We start from the raw sequence: 26,955 nt of genomic DNA on the forward strand, positions 1-26,955 counted from the left end.
GGGTGGGTGGTGGCGTGTGGAAAGGGTTGGAGGTTCCCCTCGCTCCCGGCCCCCTCTGTGGGGGCAGGAGGTTGTCTTCCTGCTCGTGAGCCTGGCACAGGTAGCCATCGTCTGCCTAGTCAGTTTTTTCTTCTCTTGGGCAGATAGTGGCAGCTTCTGTGCTATGTTTCTCTTACAGCCCTGGCTCTCCATTTTTTGGGTCAACTTTTGAGAGTACAATAAATTTTTTACCTTTTTCTTTCTGGATTTCTTATGTCAGAAAACTGCACACATATACAGAATTCTGCATATAAATTCTGGATTTTTACTTGAACCCTTATACTTAGATCCTCTTTGGACATATCCCACTCCTCCATACACATACCACAAAATCTAGCTTAAAATTGGGTTTTCTTTTTATTTTCCCCCTTCTCAATTAAGGGCAAGTATGGAAAACTAAATGATTATCTGCCCCCGACCCCCTTTCTCTTTCCATTGTTGTCCTTCAAAGGTCTGGCAGGAAAATATATGACACACTCAAAGAGGTGACAGAAGAGAGTTTAATGAATGCATGTCATGGGATTAAGAAGCAGAAAGGGGGCAGCAGGTAATAGGAGGAAGTGAGGTAACAGGGTCACAGGAGGAAGCCCCTCTGACTTAATCTGTTCAGACTGTTATAGCAGAATACCACAGACTGGTGATTTATAAATGACAGAAATGTATTTTTCACAGCTGTGGAGGGTGGGAAGTCCAAGATCAAGGTGCTGGCAGATTTGATGTCTGGTGAGGACTCATTTCCTTGTAGACAGATGGTTGTCTTCTCTGTCCTCACATGGTGGAAGGGGTGAGGGAGCTCCCTGGGGTCTCATGTATAAGGGCACTAATCCCATTCCTGAGGGCTCCATCCCCATGACCTACTCACCCCCCAAAGTCCCCACCTCCAAATAGCACATTGGGGATTAGATTTCAACATATGGATTCTGGGGGACACATTTAGTCTATGGAGCTCTTCAACCTGTAGAACTAGGGACAGAGGGAGAGGGGTGCCTGAGAGAAGGTGTAACTTGTGGAGAGACCCTTAGGTGACCCTGCAGGGAGGAAACAGAGGATCTATGCTTCTTCCTTCTTTTGTCTCCTGGCATCTACAGCTATCTCCCAGGGGGCTAGAGGGCCAGAGCCTGGTTGATGCAGGCCATAGAAGTCAGCCTCCCAGGGCACAGATCCTGGTGGAAAAGGTGGGAAGGAATCTGAAGGGCAACCAGCGAATATTTAGCACATCTTCCTTCAGATTCTTAAATAACTTTACCAGCAGATGGCGCTGTCAAGAGTGCAATGGGGGCAGCTTTGTTTCCTTACCTGCTCTCCCTGGGGACTGGGCATCATGGAAAATTGCTTAGCTTGTGCTATGGAGGTTTTGTAATTCTGTTAGTGATTGGAAGCTTCCTGTTTTTTTTTCCGATGCTTTTAAACCCAGTGTTTTAGGTTTTTTCCCTGCTCTGTTTTGCTTGTATGCCTGTCATTGCAAGGCCACTTTGAAAGGTTTCATTACACTTCATGATGGTGAACCAGTCTGCCTCAGTATCATAGGGAACTGTATATAAATTAACTCACGTGGCATTATGTTCAAAGATAGTTTCTCCTCATTAGTGGTTAGCTTGATGTATAGAAATGGGCATTTCTCGATTTTTCAAAACAGAAATTACATGTGGGGAAGCAATTGAGAAATTAAAAAAATGTTATGAGTATTATGCTGTATAAGGAATTATGAGGCAATGGGTGTAACTGACACCACCAAGCTTGGATCTGGGAGGTCTGGGGTCGGCTCCTGGCTCCTGGCTCATGCTTGTTCTGTAACTGTGCATCTCTATAAGGTGGAGTTCCCATTGCTAACACAGACTTTCTCCTTAAGCAAACTTCAGTCAGGCTCCTCTGAGCCCTCTTTTCGACTAGACCTGGACCTTGGTCCCTGTACTGTCTTTGGTCTGCCTCGCCCGGTTTTAGCAAGAATCCTGCTAAATCAGTGTAGAGTGGATCCCTTACCTTGATATTTTGATCATCCTGGGCTGCCTTCAGAAAGAATCGTATTGTTTGTCCGTTTCATAAGAATCCCTCTACCCTGATGTTTCCTCTTAGTAATTTTCTGGCTACTGACCCCCTCACTCTGCTTGTTTGTTATATTTGGAGTTGAGCCCCATCTCTCTCCTTTGTTGCAATAGTCCTGAATAAAGTCTTCCTTACCATTGTAAAAACATCAGAACAAATTTTCTTTTAACGTTACCCACCATAAAACCTTGGAGTTGTTTGGATCCTCAATTTTGTGGGCCACATGGAGCTCACTATGAGGAGCCCACTCACCCACTGGTGGGCTTGTTCTCATTGTTGAGAAGCTGGCCTTGATCTCAAGCTTGAAATCTGCCCGTATTTTCTCTCATTGATCTCAATTCTGTCTTTCCTTAAAACCTGTTCCTCTCTCACTAAGTGAATAAATTAGCTTCTCAAATTTTATCCATCTCGATGAAAATACTTTTAAACAGCATCTTTATTGCCCTTCTTGCTTTATTTAACAGGATTCTCAGCCTGGTTTAACACATGTTGCAGATGCTGGGATATTGTTACTGTAGAAGGTTGCGTTTAGGGAGACCCCCTCCCCCCCAAGGGTGTTGAATCTGTGTGGACTCTGTCTTTATTCTAGAAACCCCTGCATTACTCTGCCTCTCTGCTTCTAATTTTAAGTCCTTTGTTTCTTTTCTCTGCTGTTAGCTCTTGCTGATGTCTTGTTTGATACAGTTTAATAAATGATGAACTTCTTTTTCTTTTATGGAATAAAGTGCTTGGGTTTTGTGAAAGATGTTTGTCACTCAGAAGTCTTTTTTTTTTAAATTTCTAGGTCGATGGCTGTGTTCCAGATGTTAACATTATCAGAAGCCTGACTTCCACATGGTGAGCAGTTTACACTCATATATTCCCTATATGCTTTGAAGAACTTTCTAGGTGCATTCAGGGTATATAAATATATTTGCTTTTTCATTTGTTTACCATATAGCCTTAAATCTGTGCCTGGCATTTGTTAATTTTCAACCCTGCTTTTTCTGCATTACTTCATTCATGGGTATATTTAAAAATAACAACTGATACGGGATCAAAACAACCAAAGTAATTTGCTTGAAGAAGAATTTTAGGATGAGGTGTATAAAGAAAATCAGATTTATTTGTAAATATTTCAATATGACTCTCCATGAACAATAATTCATTTGTTGCTATCACTAAGTATTCATGTTGAGATTTCCCTGATTATCTCATAAATATTTTTTCACAGGTAGTTAAAAATACCTCAGGTTAATCAAAGGATTTAAACAAAATTCACACAGTCCCTTTTAATATTTATGTTATCTGTCCCTCTCTTATTTTCCCTTGCTATATATTTGGAGAAGAAGCTGGATTTTTTGTCCTGTGGAGTTCCTCACGTTATAGATTTTGCTGCCAGCATCCCTGTGTTATTTAAGATGTTTTATTATCCCCCAAATTTCCTATAAACTAAAGGCTTAATCAGATTCAGGTCCAATTTTTTGGTAAAAGTATTTCATACATGACAGCGTAACTTCTGCTAGGTGACACGTTCTGTCTCTTTTTGAAATCTTAATATTGACAATTGCTGTTAATCTGATCATCCATTATTAGGGTCCCCATCAGTTTTTTACCTCAGAGTTTGCAACCACTGATGATCCATAATGGATACCTGGATGCATTCTTTACTTAGGGTTTGCACAAAGGTGATTCTCTCATTCTGTCATTTATTAGCTGGAAAATCTCTATAACGAAGAACTTAAAAATTTTCTCTCTTCTACCCTTAGAAGAGGATAGAAGTGGTCAAAAGTATGGTGATGGAAGGAGATCTGACTCTGCATGGTGAACACACAATGTGATATATAGATGATGTGTTATAGAAATGTACACTTGAAACCTATGTAAGTTTACTAACCATTGTCACCCCAATAAATTTAATCAAATAAAAAAATGATAAAAGAAAAAAAAAAATCTTTTCAAAAAATTACCTTCAGGGTACAGTTTGTATATAAAAGGCAGAATAATGGCTTTGTTATTTCCTCTTATATACCAGATTAATGAATTAGTTCCATATTATCCTTAAGATGACCAGTGAATTTTTTTTGAAAGATGTCATTACGAACTCTTGGATTGTTAACATATTTGACATTGGGATAAGGATTTGGTGGAAACAATAATAAAAACATAACCTTTTTTTTCAGATGTCTAAATTCTACTTAATAAATATTTCTGTATAATAAGAAAAAGGAGGGAAGAAGAGATGTGGAATGAAAAAGGAAGAGACTAGAAATCTACGAGCATAATTGAATAGAAATACGATAGAAATAGAATAAAGAATAAGCATGCTAAAAGTAAGAAGATAGAAAAAAAAGGAACCATCTGAGGAGGAGAGGACTAAGGAGTGATGAGGGAGGTGATGGGCAGGAGGGGAACGTGTCAAGAGCCAGATTGCATAAGGCCTTGTAGGCCATTGTAAGGACTTTGGGGGCCATTGGAAGGACATGACCTTAGCTTATTTTTTTAAAATGAGAATATACTGTTGGGGGGGGTGGTCAAGAGCAGAATTAGTGAGACTAATTAGTAGGTGACAGTGACTACAGTACTGGTGATGGAGGTAGTGAGAACCAGCCCAATTCTTAATGTTTTTTGAAGGTAGAGATAACAGGATTTGCTGATGACAGAATGGGGTGTAAGGTGTGAGAGAGGAGGAGATATCCTGGAGAGGGAAGAGCCACTTGTATTTGGGGAATAAGAAGTGACAGTGGTGGACCTTGGCTGCTCCAGGCTCCCTGGGCCCTTCCTGGCCATTCAGCCGGTAGGAGTTCAAGGGTGAGATTGGGAAAGCTTGTCTACTGAGCTTTTCGTTCTTGAGTAGTGTATGAGTTGCCGGGCAGGTGCCTTCTCTGGTAGACCAGTTACCTCTTTCAACTCGGTGACCACAGCCCGCACCCCTAGACTTGGCTACTGCCAACTACTAAAAGGGCCAGGCAGTTTGGGGAGGTTACTACTGACTCTCAAATGGACACCCAGTTCAGAAGGTAAGCCCCATGATGGCGTAGAGGCTGCTTCTGTGAGGGTGCACACTTGTATCTTGAGAACAAAGGTTGTTGAGAACTGTTTCCTACCTCATGTATCTAAACTTGATTTGGTTTTAGAAGAATAGTGCTGGGTATGATGGGCCATACTCAGTGTTTTGGTGGGTAGTTTAAGATCAACCCGATCTCTTTGCTTATTCCTGCCATTCCTTGTAGGCAGATGCTCTGATTCACCCCTCCTTTCTAGCACCCTGAGGACCAGAACAGTGGTTGGCAAGTTACAGCCACGGGCCTGTTTTTGTAAATAAATTTTTATTGGAACACAGGCACACCTACTGGTTTATGTATTGTCTATGGTTACTTTCAAGCCTTGATGGAAGAGTTGATTAGTTGTGGCAGAGAATATATGTCCCACAAAGCCTGAAACATTTACTATTTGGCCTTACCAAAACCAGTTTGCCATCCTCTGGGCTAGGAGATAAGCAGAAGATGAATACAAGTAAGGCTCACACAGAAATATTCCTCAGCACTACAATGCCACTCAGCCTTACTACATGTGGATGTGAAATTGTGTGGCTCACCAATTGTGGCTTAGTTAATAGACTACCTTTATATCTCTTTGCTCATACTTCTACATGTTAGATGACATTATCCTTATATTTGAAAGGAAATATAATTCAACATGGGTAGGTTCACTTTACATGTGACGTCATTTTACTGGGTAGATAGTTGAATATTGGTAATCCGGAAGTTTAGCATTTTGAGACCTTACTTGTTATACTCTCTTCCTTAGATAATATAAACCTTCTCTTCCATAGGAGCAGACTGTTGTGTGGTTTATTTTGCTTTTGTGTGATCAAAAATTCTCCATCCTTTCGGTGAATATGTTTTGTTAAGCATTTTCAAAATAAGTACACTTGCGTACTTCCTCCTAAGTGGAAGTCAGCTAGTTTTATCTATGCTATTCCTTTTGTCTTTTGGCTATATTGTGTGTTACATTATTATGGATGACTGTGGAATTCTTTATGTAAAAAAAAAAAAATTTGAAATAGATCTAAAATATAAAGTACTTTTCTTTCTTAATTGCATCTTAATGTAATAAAAACCAGAGTGTAATTATTAAAAGTGGTAGAAAAAAAGAATTAAAACAATAAAAATTGCTTAGCGAAGATCTTGTTTCATAATGCATTCTGAAATAATTGGTATCATAATGTGTAATTAATAATCTTTCTTTGAAGTGTGAAGCTTGGGAGGGTAGGGGATCTCTCAGGACTTGGTGATGTCTGAATTAGTTGCTATGGTAGCACTTTTGAATCTAGGCACAGATTGTAGCATCTTATTACCTGCCTTGTCAGTTTTTTTTTTTTTTTTTTGTTCTTGATAGAGGGAGGTACTAAAAGAAGGGCAAGGACAGAGGGTCCTCTTAATGCTTGACCAGATACCCACTACTGCCCTGAATTGGTCAGGGAAGAGAGGAGAGGAGAAGTTCCTCAGTGAAGGCTGTGGCTTTAGCTCAGGCCTCAGGGAAATTTGGGAGTTGGAGCAGACCAGGTGGCGGACCTTTCTGGCCCAGGTGTCAGGTTGATCTGGGGCTTATGCTTGAAACAGGCTGAGAAGCTCCTTGGCTCATTTTCTAGACCTGCCCCCTAATCTGGCCCTGTGGATCTTATTGCTGAGATGACCAGGAATGATGAGTCCAGGGAAAGGTACCACCAGGAAAAAGAGGGGAAGGGAATGGACTCCAAGGCTCAGAGGCAATTGGCTCCCCGCAGCTTGGGAGACCAGAACATGAAAGATCATAAGTAAAAGTACTAGGAGAGAACATTCCAGGCGGACCTGAGCTTTCATTCGCTGTTCCTTTGATTCAGGAGTTCCTTTTCCCTGACGCGTCATGTCCAGGCTAGTTCTCAGAGAGGAGGTGGTGGTGGGTGCTGTTCATTGGCCCCTGGTTGCTGAATACCTGAGCCCCTGCCTCTCGGGGGAAGTTAGCTCCGTGCGACTGTTGAGAGGCTGTTGTCAAAAGCCACACCAGAGCTTATCTTTTGAGTAAATCATGTTGGGGGGTACGGGGAGGCACTAATTTGAAAGAGACTGCTGCTGCTCAGAAATTTTAGGCCTGTTCTTTGGAAATAGCTTTTAGAATCTGGGGTGTGTTCTTTGAAATATCTTCATCAGTAGCAAATATTTCTCTTTTTGGGTGGTTTTGATTTTCAGTAAAATTCTGAATACAGTTGCCCATTAGTTGGTTTTCTACTTCCATTGTTGTCCACAGACTGGTCAGAGGGATCTAAATTAGCACTGAAATCTTATTATTCTTCTGCTTGGAACTTCCTCTGGCTTCCTACCGCTGTGGGTTTGAAAACCAGACTTTCTGCCATGGCTACAAGGCCTCAAGTGATTCTGCGCCACCTCCCTCTCACCTCTTCTCCTCTCAACTTTGGGCACTTCCCACACAAGGCTCAGGCCTTCCTCCTTTGTGCCAGGAATCCTCTTCCTCCAGCGCCACCTGGCCCGCCGGTCACTTCCTGTAGGGCTCTGCTCAAGTGTCACCTCCCCAGACAAGCCTCCCTGAGAATCACCTGTGAAGGAGCAGCTCCTCCCCAACGCCCTCATCACCTCTCGTCACGCTGCTCTAGTCTCACCATAGTACTTAGGGCCATCAGAATTCTCTTTCTAGTCACTGGTGTGTCACTGCCTGCTGTTACCAAGGCCACCAGCGGCCTAGTGCCTCAGAGGCTGCCCCAGCGCGGTACTATCACTCAGGGACACATCTGCTATGCAGGGTAAATTCTGCAGTTGGATTGTGTCTTAGAAAGAGTTTCCCAAGATGACTACATTGAGGGAATAGTTCAGATTCAGAACTATGTGTTCTGCCCTATCTTGGTAACAAAACCAAGCCCAACCAAGACAGTTTCCTATCGAACCTCATGGGTTGGGGTAGTCCGCAGTATAGAGGCTTATAACATAGGCTGTTGATCTTCCTGTAGTTTTAGACCTCAGTAGCCCCGCCCCCGCAACCTGATCCCAGCACAGTTTCACTTGGTTAACAAGGAAATTCTCATAGATCAGAGTCTCTCAACCTCAGGGTTTCTGCTGACACTTTGGGCTGGATTATTCTTTGTGATGTAGCCTGTCCTGTGCATTGCAGGATGTTTCGCTGTATCCCTGGCCTCTGCCCATGGGATGCCAGTATACTGCCCTAATTGTGACAACAATAGTGTTTTTAGCCGTCACCAAATGTCCCTGGGGAGGGGGGAGTAAAATCTCCCTGGCGGAGAACCATGGGTCTAGAAACACCTGCATAGCCAAGAGTCTGCCAACAACATTTTGTACCATCCTTTATCACTTACCCATTTGTGTGGATCAAATTTATTAGTGTCTAAGAAAATACACTGAAACAATAGCATGTTGTTTAAGTTGGGATTTTGTTGATGACTGGAGTTTTGATTTGTAACCGACGTTTGTGGTCTGAATTTCTTTGTCATCATCGTCCCTAGTTTTTTCCCTTCATCATCATTTATAAACTATCCCCCTCCAAGGAGGATGTTGCTCTTGGGTGGGCATCATGCGAATTTGATACTTAAAATCAGTCTTGTCTGGAAGACATCTTGAAGGATCTTTGGGCAAAGCACGTACAATTACTGTCAGCATCATCCTCACCCTCCTGTTCATCCCCGCTGTTCTAAGAATGAGGAAACTAAGTCATGGTTCACGCCAGAGTGATGACTGTGGAGGTGTTTCTGGAATTTGCTTGCATTTTTGTTTTCTATGTAGGTTGATGCTGAAACATTAGCAGAGCTGCCCAAGGGCTCTTACCTCCCCTGGGAATCACCGCTAGAACCTGAACATGAAGTGCCACTGTCCTAGACTCATCGAGGATTTGCTCATCTTAGAAAAGATGATCAGGGAAGATTTTAGGGGAGTCAGAGAAAGGGAGGGACACAGAAGTACCTTAAACAACATAGACATTTAACGGAAAAGGGAAACTGTGTGTTAAAAACAATGCAAAAGGAATCATAAGAGGGGGAAGGACGAACCCCCAGATAAGGAACTGAAGGATCCAGTCAACCAAATGCAGCGCATCTTATTTAAATAGATCTAGATTTGAACAGACCGTGTGTGTGTGTGTGTGTGTGAGAGAGAGAGAGAGAGAGAGAGAATCAGAGACATTAAAAATCTTTTTTTTTTTTGACATTAAAAATCTTAATGGATAATTGCAGTATAGAAGAATTTTTTTGAGGTGGCTGTCAAAATAGTATTGTGATTATATTTAAGAAAAAGGTCTTTCTCTTTTAGAAATACATATTAAAGTATTTATAGATGGCATAATATGATGCTTGAGATTTTCTTCAAAATAAATCATCCAGTGTGGGAGGAGTACAGTGAAACAGGATTGATTAGTTGTAGTTGAATAAAGCTACATGGGGATTATGTAGCCATAATACAAAATTCTCTAGTAAAGAGTTAAAAAGCAATTGAAAGCTGATCAACTTGAGTAAATTGCAAACTCCTTTGCAATTGAAAAATACAAGTAAACAATGTGAGACATTTATCAATTTTTGATCTTGAAGAGACTCTTCCAGGCCCAGCAGACGCTCCCACTTTCCCTGGCAAAGTCCCTTTGCTCTGAGTGACAGGTGTGTGGGAACAGGAGCTGGAGGAAGCTCACTGCGTGGGCAGGGAGGCTGCCTCTGTGAGTGCGCTTGGCTGCCAGTCCCCACTGGGTCTTGCCCTCCCTGTGCCAGCAGAGAACCTGCAGTGTCCCTGGGACATTCCTGGGAAAGAAACGTGAAGGCCTTCCTCCCTGACCATCCCTCCGTTCCTTCTTCCCTTCCCAGAAATGATCTGGGAACCAACTTAGATTCCCCCCACCCCCCATCTATTTTATTATTGAAATGTCATGTAAGTACAGGTAACCCCTGTATAACACGGCACATCTATAACATGGTTTTGCTCTAACACGGTTGGAGAATTAGACAAATCCCCGAACAACATGGAGCATAATAAGAGTTTTAAGAGCAAAAGATATCTTATTTGAAATTTTTCATTTGAGCGTGGATGTTGTATCAGATTTGACTGCAGAATTTTAAAATTTTTTAGAAGTTTAAATCCATTTTGTTCGTGGGATGTTGAGTTCAGAGGATGGAGGTATCTTGTCAAAAAGAAAACACCCTCGGTTAATGGTGCTTAGTAGTGATGACGAATAAAACATTATTTAATACATATTAATATACTTCTGGTGGAAATTGCTTTAATAAAGATATTTCTCTTAATTATAAAGATATAATAGTATTTTTTTAAAAAATTTTTTGAAACTAACCCCCTTTTTTGTGCTAGTTCTTTGTTTCGTATAACACGGATTTGCATAACACGGCATTTTTTTAGGAACCTAACAACCGTGTTATATGGGGGTTACCTGTATATATGCTCTTTGTAAACTCGATGCAGAATAAAAATGAAAGTTCCTCTCCTTCTTTCTCCCTTGCCATCAATTTTATTGCCCTTTCCAGAAATAAGTACTTATAATAAAGTGATGAATGTTTTTTAGGTTTTTTTTGGTCATTACCACCATGTCAGATTTTTACTTTTTAATAATGCAAAAAAATTTTTAAGCAGTCACAGAAAGTTGCGAGTATAGCTCAACACTTTCATAACCTCCACCCCAACTCCCTCCTCTCGCTGGAACCCCTTGATAGTAAGTTACTGACTGAGGTTCCACTACCCTGGAAATCTTAGTGTGTGTTGCCTACATCCAGGGACATTCTCCTGCATGATCACGATATAGGCATTGATATCAGGAAATTGATGTTGATACATTGCTGCCTTCTAATCTTCAGACTCCAGTCAGATGTTGCCTATAGTTCCCATCACGTCCATTATAAACAAAGGATCTAGTTCCGAATGATACAGATGTTGCATTTTGTTGTCATGTCTCTGAGTACCTGTTATGAGCTCTGCCTTATTCTAAACCTGGGAATTTATCAGCACAAGATATAGACAAAAATCTATCTCCATGGAGCTTGTATTCTAGCGGGGTGACAGAAAAGCAAGAAACTTAGCTAAATCTTGTTATGTTGGGAGGGGATAAATACTATAGATAAAAACAGAGTGGGGCAGAGGTAATTGGAGTGCAATTTAAAATACATCAGTCAGGACTGGACTGATGAGAAGAGGCTTTGGGCGAACACTGGAAGGAAGTGTGGATATCAAGGAAGAACATTCTGGAAAGAATTAAGACCCGGTGCCAAGGCTCAGGGGGGAACATCTCGATGTGTTTGAGCAAGGAAGCCAGCACGAAAAGAGTTCAGTAAGGTTAGGTCTGCCATGTCCTTCAGTTTTTGTCGGCCACTTAATCCCCCCACCCCCACTTTTGAGTCACTTCCATTTTAACCCATGGAGATGTCTTCATCCTTCTATTGCACTTTTCATCTGATAACTTCCCTAAGCCCCAACTTTTCTTGCTATTCCTTCCCGGTCCCCCATTGAAATTCTCCGTTGCCCTGATGGGTGAGACTTTGGACTTTGATTTTGTTCCTCCTCCTGGTTCCTCTCTGACTCTCACTTTTCCCTGGCATGTCTTCTTTCCTCCCTTGCTCATGGCTTTGCCCTTCTCTGCACCTTTCTTAGCACTTTCTGCCTTTGAGAACTTCACCGAGCCCCTCTTCCCCTAGTACTGCTTATCCTGAAGCAGGCACTATTCTAAGCACTTAACAGTTACTATTCATTTAATCATCAGTCACAACCTTTGGTGCTATTGTTTTTTCCATGTTATGAGTGAGGAAATTGAGGTACAGAGAGACTATATACATACCTTGCCCATGGTCACACAGCTAGAAGTGCTGAGCTCAACCCCAGGGCATTTGCTTCCAGTGTGTGTGCTTTCCTCCATTGTGTGATGAACACACGTCCATACGTGACCTTCCTCCTAGCTTCAGCCCGGTCCGAGGGGTTCGTAACCAGTAACCACAATTTAGGGTCTTAAAGCAAGGCAGACTTATGATTTCACAGTTTTATGAGTCAGGAGCTTGGTGCCGTTGAGTAGGTTATAAGGCTGGACTCCAGGTGTTGGCCAGACTGTGTTCTCATCTGGCGAAGAAATGCCTCTGGGCTCATTCACGTTGTAGGCAGAATTCATCGCCTTGCAGTTGTGAGACCCAGAGCCCTGGATTCTGACTGACTGTCACCTGGAGGCCCGTGTGGGCTGACGCTGCCCACAGCTCCTCACACACAGCCCGGTCCTTAGGCAATTCACAACCTTTCTAAAGAAAGGCCCGGTCTGCGGAGATGGAGTCTCGTATAATGAAATGCAATCAGTGGAGTAACAGCTCAGCGCTTTTGCTATAGTCCATTGGTTAAAATCAAGTCACAGATCCCGCCCACAGTTGAAGGGAAGGCGTTGGACAAGGGTGAAGATCAGCGAGGGTCCTCGTAGGACGTGCCCTTCACAGATGGCGCGCTGATCTGCGAACTGGAGCCCGAAACCAGAACTCGCCGCTTCACCTCTTCCAATTCTCCGATGTCTGTGTTACCACGTGACTTCCAGCCACTAGATTTTTAGCCTGAGTATGAGTGCGCGTGCGTGCACACATACACACCCACACCCACACACGCTCCCCCTTCTCCGCCCCCCCCCCCCCCCCATTAGCCTAATTGTCCAACCTTTGCCGGTTGAGCAAATCGCTTCACTCTCCCATTTCTGCCCTGCTGGTTCCGAGCTTGTTGTCTGCCCCTCCAGGAGTGTCCTCGGCGCCCCACTCTAGTTCTTTCCCTGCAGCACCCCCACCCCCCACCTCTTCTAAGCCTCCTGGATTCCTGCTGAAACCCACTCACTCCTGGTGCTTTTTACCCTGGCTTCATGTGGGCCTCACCAGTCATGACTTAAATTGGATTACTCAACCATGTACGGACTTGGCTAACTTCCCTATACATAGTTTTTTAAAAAAATTAAAAAAATTTTTTTTTATTAATGTAAGGTTGGATGAATTACCTGAATTAAAAAATTCATGAGGAAAACATGATACACCAAATCAAACATGTCGTGTGGCAGTCTGAGTCACCCAATACGCCTGCCCCTTCGGCAGGCTCTGCCTGCAGTTGGGCACCCCAGATACCGGCAGGTGTGGCTGATGGCTGGTGCCAGAGTGCCTGTGGCCCAGCTGACTGGCTGCGCCTGCTGCGCCGGGCATGATTTATGCTCACCTCAGAACTACACACTAGCCCGTGGTATAATACAGATGACGAGGCCTGTCCTGGCATGTGGGGCTTCACCCTTATCCGTCTTGTGTGAACTTTTTTCCTCTTATATTCTTAGCTTAATTGACTTTTGGATAGATTAGGTGCTGCTTAATGATGTCTGCAGCCTACAGGATGGTTCTGATGGATTCTCAGGAGGAAGAGGCCATCTTGACCCCCAAACCCTTCTGTGGGTCAACACTGCTCTTTGTCGGGGCCTTTTGGGCCCCCGCTGTGTGCTCTGCACCTTCCCAAGCCCTGGGAAACACGAGGTAGAGAGAAAGCACTGGTTCTGCCTTGAAGAAACGTAGATCTGGGTGGGAAGCAGGGCACCCATGAAAAAGAGCAGCCAGAGGAAGAACCGCCATGGTTCCTTAGGATCTGCTTCCTGCAGAGGGTCAAGGACACCTGTTGGAGAAGGGCCTTGGACTGAGAGAGGACCCACTGCTTAGGATAGGGAAGTTGAGAAGGACCTCTTTGAAAGGAGGCACGTTGGGGAGATTCCAGTTCTGATAGGAATGGACTTTTCCTTGTATTTGGGGAAGGATGGAAATTGAGTCCTGTCTCCGTCGAATCACAGCCTGTGTGGAGAAGGGCAGCAGTGCTCCCCAGGAGCCGGTGATTCACGGCTTCTCCAGCTGCATTCCCCCAGAGCAGCTCCTCCCGTCCTCCCTTAGGTTCTGGCAAGGCTGGGAATGTGGTCGCTGCCTGATACCACATTAGTTGCCCAAAGAAGTACCCTGGGCCCCTGCATCTTCCTTCGTTTTTGAAGCCAGCCAGACATTTGCGTTTCTACTTAATTGAATTATGTTTCGGCATGAGCATTGTTTGCTTTGTCTTGCTCAATTTGCAGGGAGTTTGCTCCCGGTACTTAACACAGTAGATGCCATGACACCAAACCCAGTCCTACCCAAGAAAGAAAAAGGAGTTGTGACAATGGCAGGGCAGGTTTCTCTGTGAAAGCAGCTGGTATTTTCCTGAGTGGAAACTTTCGAGAAGGAACTAGTAAAACCAAAAGCAGCAACTATTTTTTTAAGCAACTGCTATGAGTCTGGCATTGAGCTAAGTGGTCTACACCCATTGCTTCCTTTACTCTTCAGAGCAATTCGGGTAGATGGGTACTGTTAGCACACTTGCTGTTGCAAATGGGGAAACTGAGGCTGGGAGAGGTGAAGTACCTTGGTCACAGAGATCCTCAGGAATGGCGACCAGGGGACTCAGCTGGGCAAAGCTGGAGTCTCTGACCCAAAAACTCAAGCCCAGTATTTGAGGGTTTGCTAGTGGTCATGTAGAGGTCATTCCTTCTGAGAGCTGCCATGGTTCTGAATGCGGAGTCTGAGTGACAAGGAAATTGTAGCCTGAAGTCAGATGTGGTGCTGGGAAGGAAATGCCTTGATGGTCAGCCCCCATATGTGGGCTTCGAACTTAGATTCTGTCCTCTAATCTCATATGGAAGGAGCGACCAGTGTTTCTTCCACTGGAGGCTCAGTGAGCTGTCTGAAAGTGAGCACCAGTGCTTATTAGCACAGGACAGATGGACTGGGTGTGCCAGCCCTGCCCCTGGTCTGGGCATCTGGGTCCTGAGGCCTGGTATAGCTACAACTTATACCCCCGGCCTCAGTACACAGCAGCAGGAGGTTGCTTATAATTTTCAGCTGGAGAGATTTTGGCTGAAGGCAGAGTATGTTTACTCTGACAAGACAATGACAACATCCCTTCCCCCCACTCCGCCTGAAATCAACCTCCCCAAAATACAACCAACAGAAGCCCAAACTACCCCTTCATTTTCCCCCACCCCCCAACTGCGTTCATTTCCCTGGGTCAGGGAAGGCTAACCGATACATTCAATGGATATAGTCCAACTCAGGAAATAATGGATGGTAGTTTTAAAACGACTCTTGGATTTTTATAAGGATGTGGCATATCCTCAGTCTCCTGTGAACATAACAGACCTTTGGGTATTGCAAGGAGTTTGAGTGTCTGAGATCTCTGCCAGCTTGGCTACGTTGGGGCAGCATTTATGACAATAGTCAGAATTCTGTGAAGTTGCTAAACGTGCTTGTCTCTTTTAATTGGGATTACAGATATCCAGAATGACAAGGGGGAGCTTAAAATCTCCTTGATTTACCAGACTATTTTCTACAAAATTTGCACCTTACATGAAAGAGTCTTTTGGAGTGAGCGCTTGCCCTTCCTTTAGCAAAACCAAAATGTAATATAAAAGAACTATGGTTAAAGAACAGTCTAGAAGACACTTGAACTAACCAGAGTAAGGCTTGTCATGGCGTTACAGAATGTTAAAGCCAGCAGAGGCATAGTGATAAAATGAATTCAAACCATTCATTTTACAGATAAACTGAGGCCCTGGAGTTTTTAGTGTTTTGCTCAAAGTCAGGATTCACTCATCACCTTAGACTATTTCTCACATTACCCTGTGGCATATGATGTTGCATTTCATATGCTAGGTGACATTTCCCATGGAAATGGTACCTACTTGTTATGTGCCATTGAGTCAGCTCTGATTCCTGGCGACCCCACGAATGAGTGACATCCACAATGTCCTGTCCTCACAGCCCTGCTCAGGTCCCGTAGATTTCTGCCTGTGGCTTCTATTATGGAGTCAATCTATCTCATATTACTCTTCCTCTTTTCCTGCTGTCTTCTGTTTTCCCAGCATTATTGATTTTTCCAAAGAACCCTGCCTTCTCATGATGTACCAAAGTAGGACAGGTTCAGTTTTGTCATTTTTGCTTCCAGCGATATTTCAGGCTTAATTTTCTCCAGGACCTACTTGTTCATCTTGGTGGTAGTGCAGGGTATTGGTCAAGCTGTCCTGCAACACCGTATTCCAAATGAGTCCATTGTTCCCTGTCAGCCTTTTAGTGAAAGGCTTTCCCATCTGTACATAATAATTGGGAATATGAGGGGGTGGAATGATCTGAGCTTGGGTCTCTAACGACACATCTTTGCTCTTAATGATCTTTCCTTAATTCTTTCATTGCCCCCCTTCTGAGTTTCAGCCTTCTCTTGACTTCTTGGCTGCAGTCTTCATTTGAATTGATGACTAAATTAAGTTAAGCAAAAGCAGTAGTTGTGTTTGTATTCTCTCATTCTTAGAAAGGAATGCTGACATATATGTTTTTATTGTTAAATATTTAATGGCAGACTCCACTTCATTTGGATATTAGGTCATTATTTATCTGAGGTCCTGATAAGTAGTCCAGTCTCATTTTTCCTCAAGCTGAAAGATTTCACTTTGGTGCTTGTGGGGAAAGTAAATATGGAATTTATATTACAGCAATTAGTCATCTATCCTAATTTTCTTCCTTGTAAATTCCCAGAGCATACACATGCTATCCATCAGTCTGGGTTGCTGATGCTTTAAAACCATTGTGACATTGTAGATACTTCACTTCTCCTTTGAAATTTAAGGCAATAAGGAATTTAGTAGAAACCTGCCTGTATTATTTTTCAATCAGGAAGCTGCATTCTGCAGTTGCTGTTTTCTCGTGCTGATGCAGGCTGACTCAGCTCTATGCTTTTTGATAACAGGAAAATCAGTGCAAATTCTAAATTTTCATGCCTCTACTTAAGAGAGTGTATTGAAGTTGTTTGATAACTGCCGTTATAATTTCACCAGGATAGCTTAAATCTTTAACACATTCCATATAAACACAGGTCCCACTGCTGGGAGCTAAAGAGATTAGAATTGATTTTCATGAAATTTTTCACTTAATGAAATCTCATCAATTTTAATGTGAGACTGGGGAGGGTCCAAGGTTAACAGTTTACAGACTGTGGCTTCTCTTTGGGTTTTTGGGAGGCTGCACTCCTGAGGGCCAGGTTTTATGAAATATGTTCAAAATGACTTGTATGGGTGCCAGCTCTGTGTGATGTTTTATATTACATAACCGGTCAGATTTATGTTGCCTACAGTGAGTTCCAAGTCCTAGTTTTTAGGGATTTGCCAGAGAGGTAGGGATACTGTTCGCCTACCTGAGAATGAAAACTTGGAAAACCATAATAATTCAGGGCTCATTACAGAAACCAGGGCTATAAAATAAGATTTTTGAAGTCCCAAATAAGCATACCAGAAAACATACTTTGAAAGCTAAAAGAGATTCACAACTTGGGCCACAGGAGTCTGAGATTTTGGGATTTTATTTCAACGTGGAATCAGCTGAATTTTTTTTATTTTTTATTTTTTTTTTAAGGAGGGCGCAGCTCACAGCGGCCCATGCGGGGATCGAACCGGCAACCTTGGTGTTATTAGCACCATGCTCTAACCAGCTGAGCTAACGGGCCATAGCTGAGATTTTTTTATGCGAGGTCATTTAAACTGTTGGGGCCCTGTTAGAAGTTGATTCTAGTTATGCGACCTCTCCCCAGAAAAATATGTGCACACGCCACACAACTTTTTGTATACAGTTTTGAGAGGTTCATGGATACCCTTGGAGTTTAGTAACAAATTTTGTCATGCATACTTCAGTTTTTGTTCTAGAATCATGGTGCTTAGTACTCTGCTGGGTTGTGTAGTCCCAACAAAATTTTGAGCCTTTCTTGATTGTCCTTTTCAGATTCAGTATTGATGAATCGACATCTGATGTCGCATTAAGAAGTTATTCTTATAAATTAGAAGCATTAAATAAACTGCATTGCTGCTTTTCCATTAAAAACAGCAAAACAAAACAACAACAATAACAAAAAATCCAGGCACCTTTGCAAGGCAAGGGAAAAGAAGCTGGAAGCAGGAGAGAGCATTGAAGGAATATTAGCACATAACTCTGTATGATTATATTTGAAAAACCATTTTCAAAAAATCAGATCCTACCTCCAAGGGTTAAACCACGAGCTAAACCAGTGAGGATTATAGCAGAATATTCAGTAGGCTCTGAACCCAATTCTAAAAAGTGTTTTGGGCTGTGGACCACCTTTGGCTCTCTAAGGTAATTGTCTTGTGGGCAAAGGTTGCCTCCCTTCCCCTGCCATGAAAACTCTGACATTGTCTGGGGAACTGGCCCTGAAGTATCTATTCATTATTTCTTGCCCGTTACTAGAGGGTTTAATTATTCCAATGACACAAGCAGTTGGGGAATCTGACAGGCCTGGCCATGCCCCACACTGGGCTCTTTCATAACCCATGGCTTCCCATCCTTTTTTGCCTTTGTTTTTTCAGAGGTGACGCTGTGAAATGAAAGATGAGAGTCCAAGTTTTCTACTTTTTGGTCGGGGTGCTTTCTGCTTAAATTACTCCAAGGCAGTTAAAAGTTGCGTTCATGCCTGGATAATGTGTATGGATAGCGATACAGTGGAGTTTGGTGTTTAATATATGAGTTCACTGAAACATGGGATCACACCCGACCAATCACTGGAGGCTTCTAGTCCTGCTCTCCTGGTCTTTGCCTGTGTGGCCTGGTGTGTTAGGGTGTCTCCTTCAGTGTATTTTCCTTTCTAAGTCTTACTGAGGTTGTTAAAATGCACAATTCCAGAGCACTATCTCGGCGAAGCCTCTCTTCTTGTCCAAACTTTAATTAGGCTCCTCTGAGCCCTCTTTTCGACTTAGGCCTCAACCTTGGCCCCTGGCTCTCTCTTTGGCCTGCCTAGCCCAGTCTTAGTGAAAAAAACCTTGCTAAATTAGCCTCCCACCCTTGATATTTGAATACCCTGGATATCCGAGCAAGTTTCTCATCCCCAACTTTGATGTATAAGTCCTTGGCCTGCCTTTAGCAAGAATCCTGTTAGGACAGTTTAGCAAGAATCCCCCTTCTCTTGACGTCTCCTTTTAGTAATTTTCCATCCATTATGACGCCCTCCCCTGGTCCTTACCTATAAAATCCCACTTGTCCTTGTAGTATTTGCAGTTGAACTTGATCTCGCTCCCTTATTTGCAGTACCCCTATTGCAGTCATCTTGAATAAAGTCTTCCTTAGCATTTTAAAGTGTCAGAATATTTTTTTCTTCAGTAACCTCTAGATTCTTACTTGATATGTCCAAGATTGGACCCTGTGCACTAGTGAGGAAAGTCTAACTCCTGAAACAAAATCCAAAATCACAGTGAACTTAACAAGAGTTTATTACTTGTCCACATACAGTTCTCTCCCAAATCGTGATTCCAGTCCCCAGACTCCTTCTGTATTGTATTCTGAGATGGCTCTGCCATCTCCAACATGTGCTGACCATAGTCGCCATACTCCTGCAAGTCAAGTCATGGAAGAGGAGAGAGCACGAAGGCTTGTATGGGGGAGGACACATCTCTTCCACTCACGTGCTTTGGCTAGAATCAAGCCCCACAGTCACTTTCTCTTCAAAGGAGGCCAGGAAATGTAGGCCAGAGGAAGCGGGATTTAGTATATCGAGTACCAACCCATGAATCGCATTTTAAACAAATGTCACATGTGATTCTGATGCAGGGGTTGCTTGGGCCACACCTTGAGAAATGCTGTACATAATGATTGCCAAGTGTCTTCCAGTCCCAATGTCCCATGATTCTGTTGTGCTGGGACTTTTTACACAGTAAAATGCAAGCAAGTCCTTTCAAAGTGCAAAGAGAGGTTGAACAAACAAAATCACAATTGATTTTTGTGCCCATATTTTAAGCTTGGAAATGAATGTTGCCCTGTTCAGACCAGCTGATGAAATGGTCAGGGTTGCCATCTCTTCTTCTTAATGGCCCCACAGTCGTCTTGCTTTGGGAACACAGCAAGATGTTACCTTATGGGGCCTCATTACAGGATTGGGAGCACAGGAAATACGCTTGTTTCCCTTAGCAACTAAATGCTGTGGATATTTTGTCTTTTCCCTTTGTCTCTTTAAACCCACTGAAGACATGAGGGTTTTCCTAACTTCTTTTGCTTAGAATCACTGATCTGGGGCCATAAAAACTCTGACAGTATCTGTGATTGACTGGTCACTTGTGTTGTAATTTTTAAAGAAGGCAAGGATTTGGGTTTATTTTGTGTTAGGAGTTGGGCTAAAAGCAGACACGGGGGTTGGGAGTGACAGTGTAGTGATCATTTTTCCTTAATTCCACCAAGGACAGTTAGTGGAGTGAGAAGATATATTTGGATCTGTTTGAGATGTGGTTTGAGCAAATTGCAGTTGTAAGGGAAAACTAGATTGTGAGTATAGTCTTTGAGACGTTTTTGGGTTTCGAATTTCTCAACATCATCAGTTGCAAAGCTAGCAAACACGACGTAGGCTACTGGATGCTTTCTGGATTGAATATAGTGCTGACACCAAACAACATTAACATTAATACAGTACTTATATATGCCCTCTGTTATGATCTCACTTCCTCATCTGAACAGCACAAGGAGGTGTTGGTACTGTTTTATCCCTATTTTGTCAGATGAGGGAAACAGGTTGAGGCTCAAAGAAGTTGAATAATTGTGCAAGGTTGTATTGTGGGTAATTAAGACCCTGTTGACAATCAGAAGCATAAGTAATTCATGGTTTTGTTTCTTCTTGGTCTGATTTGTTGTTCTGCATTAGCCATTATATTCTTGGACAACTCGTGGTTTTTGCAGAGCTCCCTCTCTCTTTTACACATAGATTACATGGAACAGAAGAAAGTGGTTCTGTTTCCTTTTATGGCAGTTACGGTTTCTGGATTAGCGTTGAATACTGCCATATTTTTGAGGATGTGGGTAAAGTCAGTTCTATTTCTCACCAGCCTTTGATGTACACCATGCTTAGGGTGTATAGGAAGCTTGTAAATACTAATGACTTGTCAACTATGGTGTCTTTTAGGGATCATTTTATAGGATATTATCAGTCAAATGCATTTTAAGGCACAGAATGCATTTGAGGTTTCTGTTACTCTTCTCATTGGGTCAAGGGAAGATGGTATTGAGTCTCTTTGTAGCCAAGTCCAGTTTTAAACATTGTGACAACCCCCTCCTTCTGTCTAACTGCTTCTGGTGAATTAATGGAGGTGGCGAACTACCCTACCCTAGTCCATGGCAGACATCACCAATCAACTGTAGCACTTTCCCCTGGACATGATATCAGGTGGACACTACCAGCTGATCATCGTTATTTAGCGTATTAGTTAATACTAAATTTTCACCTCTGGTTGACCTTATCCCTACCTTTGTTATCAAATAACTCAATAATTTATTTAGATCAGTGGCTCTCAACTGGGGACAAAATTGTTCTCCTGGAGACATTTGGCAATGTTTGGAGTTATTTTTGGTTGTCACAGTTGTGGGGTTTGCTCCTGGCATCTAGTGGGTGGAAGCCAGAGCTGCTGCTAAACGTGCTGCGATGCACTGAACCCCTTGCTCATCCCCCATGACAAAGAATTATCCACCTCAAAATGCCAATAGTGCTAAGGCTGTGAAACCCTGATTTGATCTCTGAAGGGTTTCTGAGTAGTTAGTGAGTGAGGAGTAAGAAGTTGGACACCAAAGAGGACTTTGGAGAGACAGCAGAATATCTGGAAGAACCGGTGAGAAAGGGATTAATTTTAGGTAGGTCTCTGTACAGATCTATCAATTCCCTTCAGTGCCCTGTTTGAGGAACATAGCATAGAGTGTGCACTGATGGAGCAGATCACAGACACATCATGAGTGGCTCAGTGACATGGTCACTTCTTAGACCCTTTTGTTGTCCGGTGCTTAATGGAGTTAGTAAAGAGTAGATGATGAAAGTGGCTGCTCTATACGTAAACTTTTGTGTCTTCACTCCAGAAACGTTGATCTTTTATTAATAAAGCAATCTGAGATTTGAATCTACCTACATAATGTACATTCCAAGCTAATGGAAGCAATGTGTCCCAAAAGAAAGAAATGGTTAAGTAAATGCTGGCATATCCATGTAACATAATTAAAATAATTTCTTAATGACAGGGGAACATTTTTAGGATATGTTACATAAAATAAATTAGGTAAATAGCTGTGTATGTAATATGATCTTTACTTGGCTATATTTATACCAAAAATAGGCTGGGAGGCTTGCAGTTTCAAGAGTGAAGGACTGTTTTCTCTATACTTTGATATACTTTCCAAATTTTCTTTAATGAAGATATCAGAAAAATATAAATACAGTTGATCTTTGAACAATGCTGGGGTTAGGGGCACGAATTCCCCCCCCCCCCCCCCCCACCACGCAGTTGAAAATCCATGTATAACTCCGTGAAAACTTAACTATGGTTGGCCCTCTGCACCTGTGGATTCCCAACCGTGGATCAAAAAAGTTGAACCTTAACCAACAACTATGCAGGTCCACCTATTTGTGTAGGTTCAGACCCATGTTGTTCAAGGGTGAACTGTGTTTTAGAGTTAGCTACAGTGATGAAGTTTCTACATTTGAATAAATGAGTTTCTCATTTGGGGACAAGGATCTTTTTATCAAGTGACTGCTATGTGCCCGCCACAGTGCTGGACATGTTGGAGGCTGAAATGAATAGATACATTCCACCATAGTGAGTAAGTGCTGGTGTGGGGATGGGAATCAAGGTTTATGGGACAACAGAGGGCAGAATAGCCAAGTTTCTTTACAGATATGAAGGAAGGCTTCACCAAGGAGGTGACATATGAGTAGGATCTTAATAACAGAGTAGGATTTTATGAGGCAAAGAAGGACTGAGAAATACCAAGCCAGTGTTTAAATTGCTTCCTGAACTATAAATGGGCATTGCCTGCTCTGTTCTGTCACATGATCTGTAAGTTGCTAAGTGAGTGAAAGTTTTTATTATTAACACCATACATAGCAGTGGTGTTGAGTGACCCAGGACTTACCCCCACCAGCCCCCGTCCTTTTTATATGACAATTGGATTGATTATTTTCTCAGCATTAAATACAGTCTTGTTTGCATTAACTCACAAGGCATTTTGTGGCCCTATAGGTACACACCTTTAAAGTGACTTTGCTTTCCTGGGTCCATAAAAGGAACCACTTTACCATGTTGCTTTAAACTCTAGGACTAAGAGCCTTTCAAAGGATAACTTGAATGAAGTTGGATGTTGGTTTTAAAGACATGAAGACTGAAGTCTGAAGTTGCTGTTGTGGAATGTGGATTCCATTGTTCTACAAACAGGTTCAATACCGGCAGAAGGGCAGCCAGGCGCCCCGACATTCTTGGTATGAACCTTGGGGGTCACTCTTTGTGAGGAAGCGAAGAATTTATCTGTTTGATACTGAAGGATGTCTAACTAGTCTGTTTAGATTGATCTAAACACGAATAGATCATGAATTTAGAAAACAAGATGCAAGTTGCCTGAGACTTTTAACCATAATACTTTCTTCATTCACGAATTTAAGAATTAATTCATTTGGTAATTATTCCTTGGAAGCCTACTGTGTGCCTGGCCAGAGGTCACTTGTCTGGCAAACTCTCCCCCCCAGAACAGCTCAGAGAATCAAAGAGGTCAATCTGTCAACACAGGTGCCCAGCAGTTCCTGCACCGGTGCTCTGGGCTTCCTCCTGGAGAGTCACTGTGGGTCTCACACAGAGTCTGTCCCCTGCTTCTTCCCGATGCTATGGAATTTGGGAGTCGGAAGAATGGAAAATGCAACAAACTATATCTACAATGAAAGTACATCACCTGAGGGCTGATGTTGGAGGTGACAGCCTGTTAGCAAGAGAGTAAATCAAGTCATTATAAGAGCACACCTGAATCAAAAGAGTTTAGCAGTGTTGAGAAGAAACCTGTCCAGCTCCTAACTGTGGTCTGCATGGGATTAGAGCATAACATAGTACAGGTGGCCATTTGTCATCAAGAAGCACATGATTCTGCGTTTAGTAAACTCTTTGCCATGCTCGGTTGAGATGGCAAGGTGGCATGTAATCTATTTTAGATCCATTTCCTCCACTCTGGGAGACCTTGGGGGTAGGGGACGGGCACCTGGGTTCCCTCTCTTGTCAACTGTAGCACTCACGTCATCTATTTCCAGTCTGTTAGGGGTCACTGTCCTGCTCTCCTGTTGTCCAATGTCTGAGAACCATTGTTTCATATATATTGTTTGTTTAAAAAAGTTGTTTCAGTTCGGTATATAAATTTGGCCCTTATTATTTCATCTTTACTGGATATGGAAGTTCTGTAATATATTTAACAGTGCTTCCTTTCCCTTTCAAAATAGATATTAAGAAATTAAAAAAAAGATTCAAACATTTAAAAATATTAAACTTCAGTTACACGGTAAATTCACAAATGTGGAATGGCATATTCCTTGACAATCTTTGATAATTACAAGGTGTGATCACAAAATATGGTGAATGTTTAAATAAAAAAAATTTATTACCGTAAAAGACACATTGCCATTAATCCCCCACGATATACCCCCTCTTGCTTCGAACACACTTATACCATAATTCTTGCTACTGTCTGAAGCAGTTCTGGAAGTCCTCTTTTGCAAGTGCCTTTAGTTGTACTGTCACGGCTGCCTCGATGTCCTGAATCAATTCAAAACGTTTGAATTGAATTTAGGAAAAAGCCAGAAGTCACACAGTGCCAGACCTGGTGAATAAGGTGGACAGAAATTGCTGTACCAGAGAAACGATGTGTGACACAGAGCTTTTCCATTGAAATCATAAAATATGGTGAATGCTGCTGCCGAGTGCCATCCAACGGAAAGGCAGGGATCTTCAATATGGGAAGTGAGGCATCGAACCTTAGTAACAGTGTGTGACAAGTTTCAATTTGTTGGGTGCAGTCAGTCGGGTGTGAGCTATGGTTGAGAGAAGGTGTGTTTTAATGTGTGCCATAAATGATCCTCCATCATGACAATGCTCTGTATCACACATCGCTTCTGGTATATGACAATTTCTGTCAAATAAAAACATTATGGTGTGCCCTCATCCGCCTTATTCACCGGATCTGGCACCGTGCAACTTCTGGTTCTCCCCCAGAGTCAAAATGATTCAAGACACCGAGGCAGCCACGATGACAACACAACTAAAGATACTCACAAGTGGCAAGAAGGATGGGATAAGTGTGCTCGATGTGAGGAGGATTAATGGCAATGTGTCTTTTACTGTAATTACTTCTTTAAATTTAAACACTCTCTGTATTGTTTGATCACACCTCATATGTTGTTTCTGTGTATGAGCCCAGATGAAGATGTGTCAGGGTGTTACGTCAGTTATCACCCTCATCTTATATCATGATTAAAACCTCTCTTCTCAGCCATCAGGGGATTAGTTCCTTTTTGAATTTCCTGCCTGTTTTTCATATGTTTTGAGAAATTGGTGTAGAAGAAAGGCTTGACTTTCTAAAGTTTGGTAAGCATGGACCTATCTTCAGACTAAAAGTATGGAGTGTAAAACACAATTGTAGTTGAAATTGATCAAATTACTTGATCTATTTTCAGAGGTTGTATTCACAAGTGGCATAACTGATGTGTTAGTTTTCATTCTCTTTATGCTGGTTTGCCCAATCTAATCACCTGAATGTTGTTATTTGGGATTAAGGCACATTTCTGAGCATTTTGGCTTTTAAAGAGCAAGATACTATATAGCTCTTCTGCAAAGGCTGTAATGATACCAATAGGTATAAATGGCAGTGTTCATGGTGGTGCATTTTTCTTATCTTGTAAAGGCTAGGATCAGATCTAAGAAACTTGCCTGACTCCCTTGCTCGAAGAGGTCTGTCTTTCAATTTCTCTGGTACTTATTGCTTCAATTTTTATTTACCTACCTTAAGTTGTTTTTGAAACATGGTGAGAGAGAATGAAAAGAGAAAATAAAAGGCCTTTACTTCAGTGTTGAATAAAGATATATCTGTCAAAGTTTTAGTTTGTTTTATGTTTCCTTTACAGTTTCAGATAGCATTTCTTTGATTATCAGTAAAGCAGAGCATGTCTCCCCCAAGGCCTACGTACCATGCATTTAGCCATCAGAGCTGTTTTCCAACATGTAGGTCTGGTGGTTCTCACTCCTCTTTGACAGGAGTTAACTGCATACAGATTACAGTCTGATCTTTGTGATGGCATTTAAGACCTTCCATGTCTGACCCCAAATTCTTTTCCAGCTGTATCGCCACCATACATTATGTTTTAGCCAGAGGGCAAACGTCTTGATGTTGCTGGGACATGCCATGTATTTTAATACCTCTGTGTGTTTGCTTCCACTGTCCCTGGAAAACCTTTCTCCCTGTACCTTCACCTGCCAAACCATGCAGGTTGGAACATCTTCCCAGGCTTGACACGTGGAACTACTTCTTCTCTTGTCTGGATTTCTATAACTTTCTCACAAACCGGCTAGAGGGTGTGTCAGGGAAGATGATGGTAATTCGTAAACCTGCAGGTCAGATTACCCGGGTCCTGCTTCTGGGTTTAGCGCTGTCAGTCCGCCATATAATTACGCAGGGGGAAGAAGAGGGGCAGAATAAAGACTATAGAAGGGCATTTGGGAAAATGGTCAAGGCTTTACCTTTGAGAAGCTGGGAGCAAAAGAACAGCCACGTCTTTGTTGATGTCCTCCTATTTCTGGCTGTATTTCCCTTTTCCTGGAGCAACAAAGAAAGTACGTTGATTATGTAAAATGTGGAGAGCTTTTCACAAAGAGTGTGTAGAGTTGAAAAAAGGAATCTTGGATATTGACAGTTTCACCTTTATTTATTAAAGTTTCCAGATTTCACAAAAGTATGAACAAGAAGGTAGCCATAAGATCCCATGCAAATCTGCACACCGTGGTATATTGCAC

General features: G+C 42.4%; 1 protein-coding gene across 3 annotated transcripts in view; it reads left to right on the plus strand.

Annotated features, from left to right (window-relative positions):
• Window positions 1-26,955, plus strand: part of TIAM1 (TIAM Rac1 associated GEF 1) — a 362,433-nt gene that overhangs the window by 76,988 nt on the left and 258,490 nt on the right. For all 3 annotated transcript variants that reach the window (XM_074326168.2, XM_074326172.2, XM_019730167.3), the window contains exon 2: window positions 2,867-2,919. The gene's annotated coding sequence lies outside the window, so the exon portion shown is untranslated. The remainder of the gene's footprint in view (window positions 1-2,866; window positions 2,920-26,955) is intronic.

Source organism: Rhinolophus sinicus, chromosome 17, assembly GCF_057876585.1.
Source record: "Rhinolophus sinicus isolate RSI-liver-muscle chromosome 17, RSI-T2T, whole genome shotgun sequence".
Lineage (NCBI taxonomy): Eukaryota > Metazoa > Chordata > Mammalia > Chiroptera > Rhinolophidae > Rhinolophus > Rhinolophus sinicus.